Here is a 14,652-nt window from a genome sequence, read left to right on the forward strand (position 1 = left end):
TGCCAGCAAAAAATTGCACTAGTCCAACAACTTGGGGTCTCCAACCCGCGGCGCATCAAGCGGCAGTTGTCATTTGAAATGAAGCCATTGCTCCACATTGCACAGAGCTGGAGGGGGATAGGGGTTGGGGATGCAGCTTTCGCCACACGAGCTGCTGGCTGAGTTGGGGGCCAAGTGGATTTCTAGCACATGGCGAACGAGGCGCATAAATAATGCAGTCGTTGCGGCCACTTGAAAATTGAAAACTGCAATAAACTTGCAGTAGAATTATTCTCTCCCTCTCTCTATCTTGTTGTAAAACGAAAACAATAACAAGCGCAGCGCAACGAGGCAACTAGAAATTAAAATTGTGAAAAATGTAAATAAACATGCATATTTGAAGGGGCAAAAAGATGGCTCAGCAGGAGAGAGAGAGAGAAATGGAAACAAATGGAAAATGTAAATTGGACAAAAGTTCGCCACAGCCAAGTTATGTATTTGAGAAGCGCGGAGAGAGGTCAGGCGCTAAGTCACGCAACTGAGGCCACAAAACGAAAACACTGGGCGTGCGTCTGACCCAACGGACTTGGACACGAGTCCACGAGCCAAAGCGAAACGGGGCAACCAACGACCCGGGTACGCCTTTTGGCACATGCCGCGATCACCAGCGGTGCACGGGTTTGCGCCTGGGGTTTTTTTTCGACTCAAGTGTCGCTCACTCTCCTAGTATATGTGTGTGTGTGTGTGTGACTGTTGAGTGAGTGGTGTCAGCGGTTGAGAGAATGTGTTTGCGACGTGTTGGCCTTTGAAAGCGTGGGAGTTTGTCGAAACACAGGTTTGCAGCTCGAATTTTTGTGCAGGGAAAGAAAAGTTTTAAGAAAATTGTAAGAGTTATAAGAAATTTAAGCAAGAATAATTTAAAATCTAAATTAGCATAATTTGAGTGGTTCAATATGAGGAAAGGGTTTAGAGATTAGGTTAAGCAGAAACAGAAAGAAAATATAGGCTTAACCAGGATTTTTCTATGTACGTAATTTAGATCAATCTTATCAATCTTATCAATTAACTGATATAAATATGAAGCGCCAGTCTAAGGTATTTGTATTTTGAATATAATTAGAAAGTTCCCCATTGTCAGCTTGCTAGCTGCTTTAACATTTTTCATAGCCAACAATAAAATAGATTGACAATATTTTTAGCTGATTTGGACAGTGGCGATTCATGTATGAGATTTTATGCTAACTTTGCTGGATTTAGCGTTGCCAGATGTAAGAAAAATAGACAAACTAAAATGCGACCACACTCTTTTGTTAACAAAGCTTGGACAGAGCATAACAAAAATCAACTAATTATGATTTTTGACAAATTATCGGAAATATGCTAAAAAAAATATAATTAGCTCCAAAATTATCTTGGGAAATACCTCTTTAAGGAAAATGTAATTTTTTAAATATTTATTTTTTATTTTTATTTATTTTATAAAAATTTTTACAAAATATTATAAATATTATAACATATTTATTTTGTAATACGAAATCTATTTTATATTAAAGTATCTATTTGTTTTTTAATATTTATTTATTTTTATATCTATTTGTTATTACATTTATTTTTTAATTATAAAAAAACATGAATGTATATTTTGTATTAAAATATTTTTTTTATCCAAAATATATTTTTCAACAAAATATTTTTCATTAAATTATTTATTTATTAAATATTTATCAATTATCATAATATTTATTTTCAATCAAATATAGTTAAAAATATATTTTTATTTAGTTTTTCATATTTATTCATTATCATAATATTTTTTTATCAAAATATTTATTTTTTATAAAAATATTTATTTTGTTTTAAATATTTGTTGTTGGCATTGAAAGTTGATTCGAGTTGGAAACTTCATTCAACATACATAAAACAGCCTCACGCCCAACCCTAGAACAAATATTGCGCCGTCCTCAGCCAGGTAAAGCGCAAAAAGTTGCCAATTTTTGGCAGCAATTGCGAAAACCCGCAACAAATAAAATGGCAAAGAAAATTGCTGCGAATTGAATTGAATGCATGAGCTGGGCTCGTAAATGGGCGTGATGGAATGGGCAATGTCCTGGAACAGGTCTCGCAAATTGCGGCAATGCGCAAATACCGCTTAGAAAGTCAATTTTTTTATGGCCAGCCGCGTAGGCAACCGGAACCAGCGGGCCAGAGGAGGGCAGGGCAACGGCAGAGGAACAGGAAAACCATTTGGAAAATTATGCGCATCATAAAATTTTTGCAGCATTTTTCCAGTGAACTGCTTTTTTTTTCAGGCGAATCATAAAAAAGTGTGCGAGTGTGTGTGTGTGGTTGTGGGTGTGTGTGTGTGTGACAGGATGCATGAGCAGAGCGGGAATTGACAAGGTCGTGTCAACCATAAATATTTACATGTCATAAAAATCAAGGTGAGGCCACGGTGCAAGGCACATCCTTTTTCCGCAATGCATTTTCCATTGAATGCGCACACGGCCGGACCTTGAAAGTTTATGGATGCACACACACACACACACATCCGCACATACACACACAGACACACAGGTAGTCGAACTAGGAGTCAAGACGTTGGCCAAGTCAGTCAACTTGGCCCCGACTGATTTATGAGCTGTTAGCTGACCCGCAAATGCTTTGCAAGTTTTTCATTTGAATTGTATCTTTCGGCAATTGTATCTGTATCTGTATCTGTATCTGTATCTGTATCCGTGTATCTATAGCCCTGTAGCTGTGACTGTGGCACTTTTTCTGGCCAGCTTGTAAATTATGCCCCTGCACAGCATTGACATTCGGCCCAAGTCAAGTTGTTTCTGTGGGCGTTCTCTGCCCTTAGCTCTACCTGTACACAGGTATGCTGCTTGCCTTAGCGGGGGCGTGGCATGCCGCACAGTCTAAACAGGCCTTTAACTCTTTGTTGAGCCAATTATGTTGACCACTTCGGCTTAAATACATGCCCTCAGCTTGGCCTTAGCTGACTTTTTACAATCGATCGGGTTGAGGCAAATGTCCAGGAAATGTCGAGCACAAAAAAACAAAACACATTTTCGCAGTCGCAGGCTATAAAACTGGGCCATAAACCCACATTAAACTGTGCAAGAGTTACAAAAAAAATGAGAACAAGTAAATTCGAAGCAAAAACCCAGTCTAATCACGTTTTAGGTTTTAGGAAATTTGTTTTTAAAGGAAAATCTAATATAACTCATCTCTTATGCCTGTATAACCTTTGCACGCCCACGAAGTTCAATTATAAAGAAAGTATTATAGCGCGAATGGGTTTATCAGAGTTTTATTTGTTATTCATATCAGAGCACCACATAAAGTCCTTTAGGAAAACGTGTTTCAGCTCTTTTGTAAATTCCATCCACAACTGTGGATATATGCTTTGTGGATCTTTGTGAGAATTTCTTCGATACGCTTTACGTAAAATTCATCATTTTTGAATGCAAAATGCAGGTCAAAGGTTTATTGATCCGAAGTTTTTTTATCGGCTACAAAATTCTTACCACATGGGCGGAATGTCGAATTCAACTTTAGGTTCTTTTCTTGATGGATTTTCAGTTTATTTTCAAATATCTTTGTAAGATTTAAAAAGCTTAGTTGAAAAGGAAATAAAATATAATAAATATAAAATATAAATTAATTAATTTAGTAAAATATAGCTTTATACGTCTATCCAACTAGATGAAAAGTTGTTGCCAAAATTTGAAGCACTAGAACTTGCGGGCAGGGCTGAGAAAAATTTCTGCGATTTGACAGATTTATACGTTTTTTCATAAATTTTATTAATTCGTTTTTCGCTCGCTTCGCTGCTTTTTCAAAATTGTTGAAACCCTTGGAATCTCGTTACATGTAGATGCATAAACATAGATCTCAGCTTCAAAGAGTTTCGTGCTCTAAATAATAATTGAGTTTATTAAGCGCTGGAATCGATCTGTGCCTTCTGATCTCTACCAAGCGAAAGACTGCGATACTATATATATTTATTTATTTATATAAGCTCATCGGCGTAGCGGCAGCTGAAGAAGTTGATCCGATCTCCGATCTAATAGTATGCCAAATCCCAGTTATGGGACTGTAATTATGTGGAACTCTTTCACTCCACAAGGCATATACATATATTTTAGATCTGTAGTTTTCCATGTCAATAAATGCCCCAGCTTGCAAGCTAACTTAAGCAAAACTTGGCTTAGAGTCGCCTTTTTATGTCAGCGGATATTTATATATCTATATATATCTATAGATATATATATACCTATAGCTGTCATAGGAGCAATTGTTCGAAAGTTTTGGCTTAGGATGCTTTTAACAACCTTATAGAGGGTATATCGCATGGAAGAAGACATCTGCGAGCCCATAAAGCATACATATATATGAATATATATATATATTGATCGGACCAATAACCGATAATCTATATAGCCATGCTTATTATGGCCTATATACCATATATATTTGATTATTCTTCTCTCTAGTAAAGAATTAATATAATATATGTATATATATTTATTGATCGGAAGCAATAACCAATAATCTATATAGCCATGCTTAATGTTGACTTTCTACCATATATTTTCAGCGTTTGTTTTCTCCAGTAAACAATTATTATGATTTATTCCCTTAAATAAGTTCGGGTTGTGTTTTTCGCTCGCAGAAAAGAAAAATGTAAATTTATGCGGCAAGGTCGTGATTGCAGCAACATTTTAAGTCGGCGCTGTTTAATTAATCGTTAATTATGCTCATGCAACAAGCGCGCTAGCCACGCCTCCCACTACCCCCCACAACCCCCCACACCCCCACTGGCGTACATACTACAGGGCCCAACCCCTCGCCTGCTGAGTCTAGTACATGTACACAGAAGCGTTAATTAAATTTCTGCATGGCTTGCGACTTGGTCTTCGGGTTGTGGCTACATGTTTGGGGCGCCAAATGCAGCGAACGGGGCAGTAAATAAATACTCATTTAATTTATGGTTTTAATTTTTATGGCTACAACTTTGGGGCCATCATCATCAGCAGCAGCAGCAGCAGCAGCAGCCAGAAGCGGGGGCGGGGACAGGCGCTGAGGTGGAGCCAGAAAGTCAGACAATTTAGTAGTTTGGCGAAGCGTGGATGGAAATTTAATAACTTTGTTTATGCGCACACTAAATCATAACTAATGAGCGCGACTTTGGGCCCCAAAGTGGCCACTGGGCCTGGCTAAAATGCTTAAAAATAATTGCAGCAGCTGCAGCTGCAAAAACTAAGCTCAGTGACAGCCAAAACTATTCGCACAGCAACAGAGCTTGCCCTGAGGTGTAAAAACAAAATTGATACCAAGCATTTTGGACTTAAAATTGAGTCAACGAATGGCATTTGTTTTTTGGTCGAAAATTTAGGCCTAAATGGCATTAAAGCAAAAAATGTATTTACTTAAGCGATTCATGAGTTAATAGAAATGGATTCGAGCCGGCGGTCTGCCTTTTTGCCAGACGAGCGACTTGCCATAAAGTCTATCCAACTCTAAATATACTGGCAACTTAACTTTCTTGATAAGCTGACAAGAGAGAGAGAGAGAGAGAGAGAGAGAGAGAGAGAGAGAGAGAGAGAGAGAGAGAGAGAGAGAAAGAGAGTGAGAGAGAAATACTTCAATTGAATTCAGTTTTTACTGAGTTCGAGCCGGCGTTCTGCCTTTTTGCCAGACGAGCGGCTTGCCATAAAGCCTATCCAACTCTAAATATACTGGAAAGTAAACTTTCTTGATAAGCTGACAAGAGAGAGAGGTAGAGCAAGAGAAATCCCTCAATTGAACATGTTCTGTAGTGGATTCGAACCAGTGATCTACCAATATAGCCAGGCGAACGACTAGACTCCGGCTCTAAATGAGCTGCCAAGTAAAATTTTTGATGAATTGAGCAGAGGAGCGAGAGAAAAAAAGAGAGGGAGAGAGAGAGAAAGTGAGAGGAATAGAGATAGGATAAAGGAAAGCGATACAAAGCTTTTGATTTTAAATTGTGACTGATTTCCAGCTAACATGTTTTTTGAGCTCAAAAGTTCTCGAATGTTGTGAAATTGAATACATGTGCCTTTCAAAAATGGTTTAAATGTTATACTGTGTAATTTACGTCAGAGCCAAGTCCAGAGGCAGCAACAGTAACAACGACGGAGACGGAGACAAAGGCATCAGCAGAACCTGAGCCAAACAATGGACAAGCCACTAATTTGAGTTGAACACCTACAAGGACATGGAAATGGAAATAGAAATGGAAATGGAAATGGAAATGGACACGGACCTGGACATGGACACGGCAACTCCAGATAGCACTCTAGTTGAGAACCCGAAAAGAGACCACCAACTGTTCGGCCTGTAGGCAAATTGCAGTCGCGCCGCGGGTGCACAAAGACCCCGGAAGCAACTGAAAAGCCAGACCAGATCCTAAGCATCAAACCAGGATAACCAAACACAAACCGAAATGCTGTACAAATTGTGCCGCTCATTTCAATTTACAGATAACTTTGACATTTGCCAAACACACACCCACACAGAACATCATTTCAGAGGGGGTCAAGTCAAACAGTTGATTGTCCTTGTTGACAGCCAAAGGTGGCCAGGGATAAGATTAAATTAATGCTAGCTATAGTTAGCTAGAAGATACGCTATAAACAGCGAAAAATCGATGAGTAAATACTCACATTTGCCTAGCAAAATCCATTCAATTACTTTTAAATATTAAAGTAATTTTAAATTATAAAGGGAATTACATGAAGGGAATTAAATGGTTTACTTATTCGATATTTTCTTAAGTCGAAATTGTTTGAATACTATTTAATTACTTAAATAATTATAAATTATAATTGGTAATTATTTAGCTTAGAATGCTAATTATTTATATGTATTCATCTATTTTCTGAGACTTCAATTACCTAACAAACTCAATTCAATTATTTTCATTTATAGTTTAATTACTAAAGTATTTATAACTTATAAAGGGTAATTTCTTTAGTAATTACAGGCGAAACAATTCATTTATATTTGTATTTAGCTTTTCTAGGTACTTTTCAATTACTTCGCATACTCAAATTCAATTACTTTCGACTATAATTTAATTACTAAAGTAATTATAAATAATAAATGATAATTTGTACAGTAATTCTAGCTTAGAGTGTGCATTATTTTGTTTATATCAGCTTATTCCATTTTTTTTTCAATTATTTTTTAATTACTTGGGTAATTATAAATTATAGTTAGTAATTACTTTCGTAATTAAAGCATAAATGTTAATTATTTGGTTTATATTTAGCTATTTTCTGCTACTTTTGAAATTTGTTTAGTTGCACATGCCCCAATCCGGCACGCTGAACAAGTACAGGGTATTCTTATGAATATTCTGGCAATTGACAGCCAATCAATTGACTACGACAATTTCTGTGAGGCTCTCACATTTTCATATCCGGCGGAAAAGTTGCCTCAAAACTTTCAAGTTCTATCTGATTTCATATCGATACACGATATCATATCATAAGAGAACAAATCTGAATGGTTCTCTCTCGTGTCGGCAGCACAGACAAAGCTATCTTCAAAGGGGCATCTGGGAAGAAAAACTAAACTGAAAACTATTCCATAAAATTATGCTGGAAAAATGTTTCGGGCACAGCCCACGAAAAACAAAAATGTCAAAGTGGAAAATGACTCAAAAAAAAAACAAAAATAAGAAAAACACAAATAAAATTAGAATATATGAAAAATTAACATATTGAAGAGGCAGAGCCAAGAATAGGCACAGTCCATGATAAATGTTATGCTCGATTAATAATTGTTAACTAAGCCAACAGATAAAGATCCAGGTAAAAAGGAACAAAGAATTTATCATAATGGTCCGAGTTGGCGTCTGCGTCGCTTGGGCTAATAAAATTGTTAGACAGATAAACGAGATGACGATATAACGATATAACGATATGATGATATTTTCTTGCCTCGAGACATAATTTGTAATCAATAAAATGAAATTAAATTCATCGACTGATGCGCGCTTTGAGATAGCGGCCAAAGAAGGCACCGCCAGAAACCCAAGAACCCTTCACGAGAGATGAGGGAAAAAAACAAACGAATAGCAGCCCGGCCAAAAACCCGGAGCCCAACCACAAACGGCGGCAAGTGTAAACACGTGAAATTGTTGACAACATTTCGAGTCAAGTTCGAAGCAGGGCTCGACTAAACAACTTCTATAAAAGGTCTGTCTCTCGGGGCGTTTATCCTGCGGCACTCACAGTGGGAGGTTGTGTACGGACCACGCACCGTCTGCCTGACTGCCTCGCAAATCTCAGCTAATTAAGTTTTAACGGCACTTGCTAAATATGCGAGACCTGTTTTTCTCCCTCTCCTTCTCCCTCTCCCTGTCGCTATCTCCTGTCAGGCTTAGGGCCATTCTGTGCATTGTTTTCATTGGGCGTGTGCGAAAATTGGGAAAAACTGTTTGCTTGTTTGATTTTAAAATGGGATTAAATTGATTTCCCGCTACTCGACAACACTCTGCTCAGGTAGTTGTACCTGTAATATACACTCCTGCTCTCTGATGAGCTCAGCAATTTCTGTTTTGGCAGCTGCCCAAGATTGTTGGCAGTTTGCGTAAACGCCTCCTCAAATTGAAATGTTTCATCTAATGATTGTCTTGTTATAAGGAAAAACTGTTGGGCATCACTTAAAAGAAGAGTCTTTTTTAGGTTAAAAGATATTTGCGAAATGTACTTAAAGTTGAAAAAATGAATAAAATAAGATCCTTACAAGATAAAACTTGAACTGCGAGCCATAGTATCCCATATCTATAACTAACTGAATCTATATCTACATCTGTATCTATATTAATTGTATATCTATATCTATATCTATATCTATATCTATATCTATATCTATATCTATATCTATATCTATATCTATATCTATATCTATATCTATATCTATATCTATATCTATATCTATATCTATATCTATATCTATATCTATATCTATATCTATATCTATATCTATAGCTATATCTAAAGCTATATCTATATCTTTAGCTATATCTAAAGCTATATCTATATCTATAGCTATATCTAAAGCTATATCTATATCTATAGCTATATCTATATAAATACATATATGAGCGAATTGTCACATTTTCTGTTTATCTTGCCTTTCATTGACTCGGTCAATTGGTTGACAACACTGGAGCCAGAGTTGCCAGGCATGCCACTTGAGCGGAAAGTGTTGAAAAAGTCAAAAAGCCCAACGCTTGTCGGCCACTTAGCGACTAAAAGGAGTAAAGCCATGCTGAAAAGCCTAACGACTTCCACTTGAACACTTTTCAATGAAAATCTCGAACGGAAGGCTTTCGAAATGTGCAACGAATCCGTCAAGGAATTGCGCATTTGCAACTGAAAAGCTGTGCCTGGCCATTTCGGCAAGACGGGCCTATAATTATGAGCCTAACGGCAGGACGAAAAATGAGTATGACTGTAAGCAAGGCAGGAAGTTGTCAAATGCCAAGGAAGCAAGCAAGCATATACCCTACACACACGCCCAGTTTGGAGCGTGAGAAACTTTCTGGCTGTGAGGGCTGCTGTGTTTAGCGTTTTCTGGCGGGCTTTTGCCCCGAACATAAGTCACAAGAAGTCAGCAAAAGGCACCGCAAATAATTACACACCTCGGCGCAACTCGGCCTGGTACTCCGCCTCCCCCCTGGCAGCAGTAGGAGTTTTAGATGCGGGCATCGTAGAGTCCCTGCTCGGGCGCCCATTTACGCGCTTGCAGCCAATTGTCCAACTTCCGGCAGTATCCGATTTCGGAGTCAAGTAAATGTCAGCATCTTGACTTGCACTACCCAAACCCAAGGCTCGTATCCTGCACACCCTTGCTCCTTGGCCGTGCCGGGCAATGATCGTAATTGTTCAGTCAGTCGACACGCCCAGCCCAAGGGGGAGGCAGGGCAGGGCAGGGCTGGGCAGGGCAGGGCTAGGCGTTGTCGCTCCCATTGTTTTGCATATCCTTAGATCGTCGTACTACATTCGCAGCCTTGTTCTTTGCCCAGCTCTTTGCACTAATGAGGGTCCTTCGGTGAAGTCCTTCTGCCATTGACACATTTTGCGCCGCTTTCCTTTTGTGTTGTTTTTGTCAAATATTTTTGTCGTAACTCGAGGCAAATCTTGAGCCTCTTTCAAAGCGCATAAATATTTATGCAATGAAGTAAAAATTTTAAAGTTCGCGAGCGTAGGGCAGGGTTCGCATTCAATAAATGATTTTCACATTTTGTTTGCGGGCTGACAACAAGTCGCATTTGTTCTGCATTCGGGCTTTGAACCTTTAGTTTGCATGAATTTTCCGTGAATGGATTTGAGTTTCATGATTTTTGCAGTCGGGCTTAGTTTAAGATATGCAACTGCTGTTCCTCACACTTTTCCGCTTTGAGTTTTCCGCCTTGAAACACAGTTTCTTAAGCAATTTCTCTTTCGGTTAGTCATGAAATGTTCTAAATGTATTCAAAATGAATTGGCACGAAGTTGTTTTAAACGCCTCGACTTGAGCTGAGATTCAGTTCGGCTTGTCTCAATCTGAAACTTGTATGAATTCATTCCGAGCATTCCAGTGGAAACAGAAACCGGAAACTTATTTTTCACGTGAGAATTGAAACGGCAAATCCAGGCTTATTAAGCTATTTCCTTTGTATAGCCTATAAACAGACGGAAATGACAATTGAGGGCTTTAGTTTATGTTTATAACAGGCAATATATATAAACTATATATATATTCTTCGATCCGTAAATATCCTTCTGTCTGCCTGTCCGCCCGTCTAAACCTAAACGAGCTGGAGAATCGAAATCAAATCAAGTTTATTTCAAGACATCGAACACTCTGTCCAAATCGAGTAAAATCTATTTCGATATCTCGAAACTTATAAGAGGTCTCTAGCTCTATAATATCTTACTTCGTGGATTCCTCGCCCTGTTCCAATATTAACATTTTACGAGGCAGAGCTTTGGGCTTTGGTATTTACATTTGAATGTCATACTTTTGTCAACAAGTGTGCAGCTAAGGCTCCATAAGTATATGTATTCTTGATCTGTATTAACAACCTAGTCGATGTACATATATATCTGTTCCTTACTCTATATCCCATTATGCTTTTCATCGATTTGTGCTGCAGTAGTTCGTGCTTTTCCTATTTCCTCGTCTACCTCCAGTTCCAACAGCTCATCGAGGTCCAAATTCAATTGGGAATTCTGTATTTATCTCGCCCTTTGGGACAGATCTTAATTAACTATGATTAATACGGAATTACTAACTAATTGAGTTCCTACAATTTGACAAATGCCACGGCACGAAAAACAAACGCCGCAATGATCCTGTCTGGATGCTCCGCAGGATATCCTTGTCACTTAATTGTGCGACACTTTATTGGATTTTAAAAAGAGGACAGCAAGTGTGGAGGGGGGTTTGGCGGTGGAGGGCGATGAAAACTCGTTGCCAATGCCCGCATGCACATTGATATCCTGCAACAGGGGGTAATTAAATTTGCCGTGGAGCAAACGCGCCCAAGCCCGATGACGCACTGGTTGAGCGTGTGACGTGGCGTGGGGCAAATGGATTTGATTGAATTAAGGCACTGGGCAAAAAGGCAGCTTAAATGCCGCCAATGATGCTGCCTGACGCCAGGATATACGCCGGCTGAGTCCTGCGTGTGCTGCGGGGCGTCCCGCAAGGGCCAAACGATGCGCAAACAGCGCGAACCAATTGCGTTGTGGGGCACAGCCGACGCCTCCAACTGGCATGTTCTTGCTCCTCTCTCTCTCTCTCTCTCTGTGTGTGTGTGTGTGTGTTCGTCCTTATGCTGTTGTTGTCCTTTTTGATGTTGCTGCCTTGCGGCCTGCTGCTCCCCTGCGGCGACTTCTCTCAAATTTTGGGGGTGTATCAATTTCAATTCATTGCCATTTGCCATTCGGGGGTGGATTTCGATATATAAATTGTTGTTCCAAGCTCTTGTTGCTGTTCACACTTAAGTGGGTGGCCTTTGTGCCATAAAGGGGGGGATTGTTCGCTTCCTGTTCCTCTGTAATGCGCCGCAACAACAAAAACAATAAAAATCCATCGGCCTGCCATATGCTTGACTCTAATAGCATTTGCCCTGCCCTCCTCCGCCCAATTTTGCCACTTTTGCCACTTTTGCCACTTTATTTGCGGCTGCGACAACTTAATTGTATTAAGTAGGCTGTAATACGCAGTATCGTCATATGATTTTATTATTAATTTATGGGCCTTCAACATTTACTATGACGATTACATTTAATTGAATTCTTTGGCCCACTAATCGATGTATTATTTATGGAAAAGTTTAGGACATTTTATACATGTGGAAATTTATTTATCACAAGAATTTTTATAATCGAATAACTGGCAAATCGCTTGAACATGAAGTTAAAGTTTCGAAAACTAAAGACAGAAAATGCAGAAAAATAAGTAAATAAATATATTGTAAACATTTATCAGATATAGCTTATATTTTTATACCTACCGATGGCTCCTTTGGTAACTATTCGATATAGTAATCCGATATTGATCAGATTTTGTTTATATATAAGCAGCTTGGCAGAGTCTCGTTAATGTCAAGTTGGGTTGGACTATATTGGAAAAAAGAAAAAGAGTTTTTATAGATGTTTATTATCGACCAACTGTTTCTACACGCAGCTTTATGATATAGTAATACGAAATATATACTGAGTTCAGTCCAAAGTCCGATCTGTGCCTAGATTGATTTGCCTAAGAAGTAAGATATGATCATATCAGCTAGGTGGTTGCTACGGATATTGAATATATATATACATATATGTATGTGCTTTATAGGCTCGCAAATGGCGCCATTTATGCGTTAAATATGCCCTCAGCAAGGGTATAAAAAGCAAAATCTAGCCTTTTTTATATCTTGACTTGTTTTTCAGCATTGTTTATATATCTTTTAACTTATGATATATGCACAATATATATATATATATATATAATATCTTTTGACTTTATCTCTATATATAAAACTGTTTGTCCTGACTGACTGACTGACTGACTGACTGACTGACTGACTGACTGACTGACTGACTGACTGATTGGTGATCAACGCACAGCCCAAACCGTAAGAGCTAGGAAGCTGAAATTTTCACTCTGGCTACCTTATGTGATGTAGGTGCACGTTAAGACGGGGTTTCGGGAAATTCCACTCGCAAGTGTGGAAAAATCGCGGAAAACGGTTGTATGCAAGTTTTTTGTTTACGATCCGATCGGCCCCAAACTTATTTTCAAAGATCTTTGTTCAAATTCATTTGAGGGGTGTTTCACACTTTTCGAAAAATCCGTTCCTCCTTGGTGGAAATGGAGGTCAAAGATTTGGTGGATGACGTTTTGTGATCAAATTCGTTTCCAAAGATCTATAAGAAAAATCATTTGAGACGTATTTCACACTTTTCGCAGAATCCAAACTTTTTCGGAGGGAATGCGATTTAAAGATTTTTTGGGCGAAGTTTTAAGTTGTGTCCGATTTGCTTCAAACTTATTTTCAAAGCTCTACATAAGAATATAATGAATACGTGTTTCAGCGATTTGGGAAATTCCACTCGCAACATTGGTAAATTGGCGGAAAACGTTTCTATGAAAATTGTTTGTTTACCGTCCGATAAGTTTCAAAACCATTTTCAAAGCTTTTTGAGAACGTTGATTTTTAAGATACGTTCCACGGGCAAGGCCGGGTTATACCCGCTAGTGATAATATATACAATATATATATTTCTTTTAAATTATGATATAATATGTACAATAAATATATATATCTTTTAGCTTATGATATATATACAATATATTTATATCTTTTGACTTTATGATATTATGCAATGTATATATATCTTTTAACTTTATGATATTATTCATACAATAGATTCACGCTTGCTCTGATTTATGGCGCAACTCTTGGAAAATATTTTGACTGGATCATCTATTACTTTAGCCACATTTCGTATAGCTCTGCTGCCCACATTTAGCACTCACAATGCGCAGACTTAACGATTACAAATTGGTAAATAAAAAACAAACAAAACAATTACAATAAAGATTAAACGACGTTACGCCCCGCACATAAAAAAAATACAACTGAGGGAAGAGAATTCAATAAAAACTCAAACCTTAAACGAAAAACAGGTGTTTTTCAATTCACACAATTCCTGATAAATACGCTCGAAGGTCGAGTAACAAAAACAAACATATTTCAAATATATGTGCAGCTAGCACGAGTCCCGGTCCCGATTGCCCGAGCTGGCTGTGTGCCTCGAGTGATGTCTGTTAATTAATTTGGCCAAAAAGGGCAGCAACAGCAGCCGGAGCTTGAGTCTTGGCCAGGTGAAGGATCATGGAGCTGTCCGTCTCTGTCTGTCTTTGTTAAATATGGCAGGCAATATTTTAAACTTAATTAATCAAGCGTGCGATCCGCCTGCTCACGCGTTCCCCTCTCTCTCCCTCTCTCTCTCTCTCTCTCTCTCTCACGCATGATTGATGTTCCCAGTTAAAGCCAAGTCCATCTTTAGGCCATAATTGGCAGCGTTTAACGGGGCGGACAGACGGCGTGCGTTTAGTAGCTTTATTAGGCCCAAAGACCAAGCAGCT

The sequence above is a fragment of the Drosophila montana genome, unplaced genomic scaffold (assembly GCF_035044405.1).
Source record: "Drosophila montana isolate Dmon_TW-CO22-7 unplaced genomic scaffold, ASM3504440v1 contig_1505_1, whole genome shotgun sequence".
In the NCBI taxonomy this organism is placed as follows: Eukaryota; Metazoa; Arthropoda; class Insecta; order Diptera; family Drosophilidae; genus Drosophila; species Drosophila montana.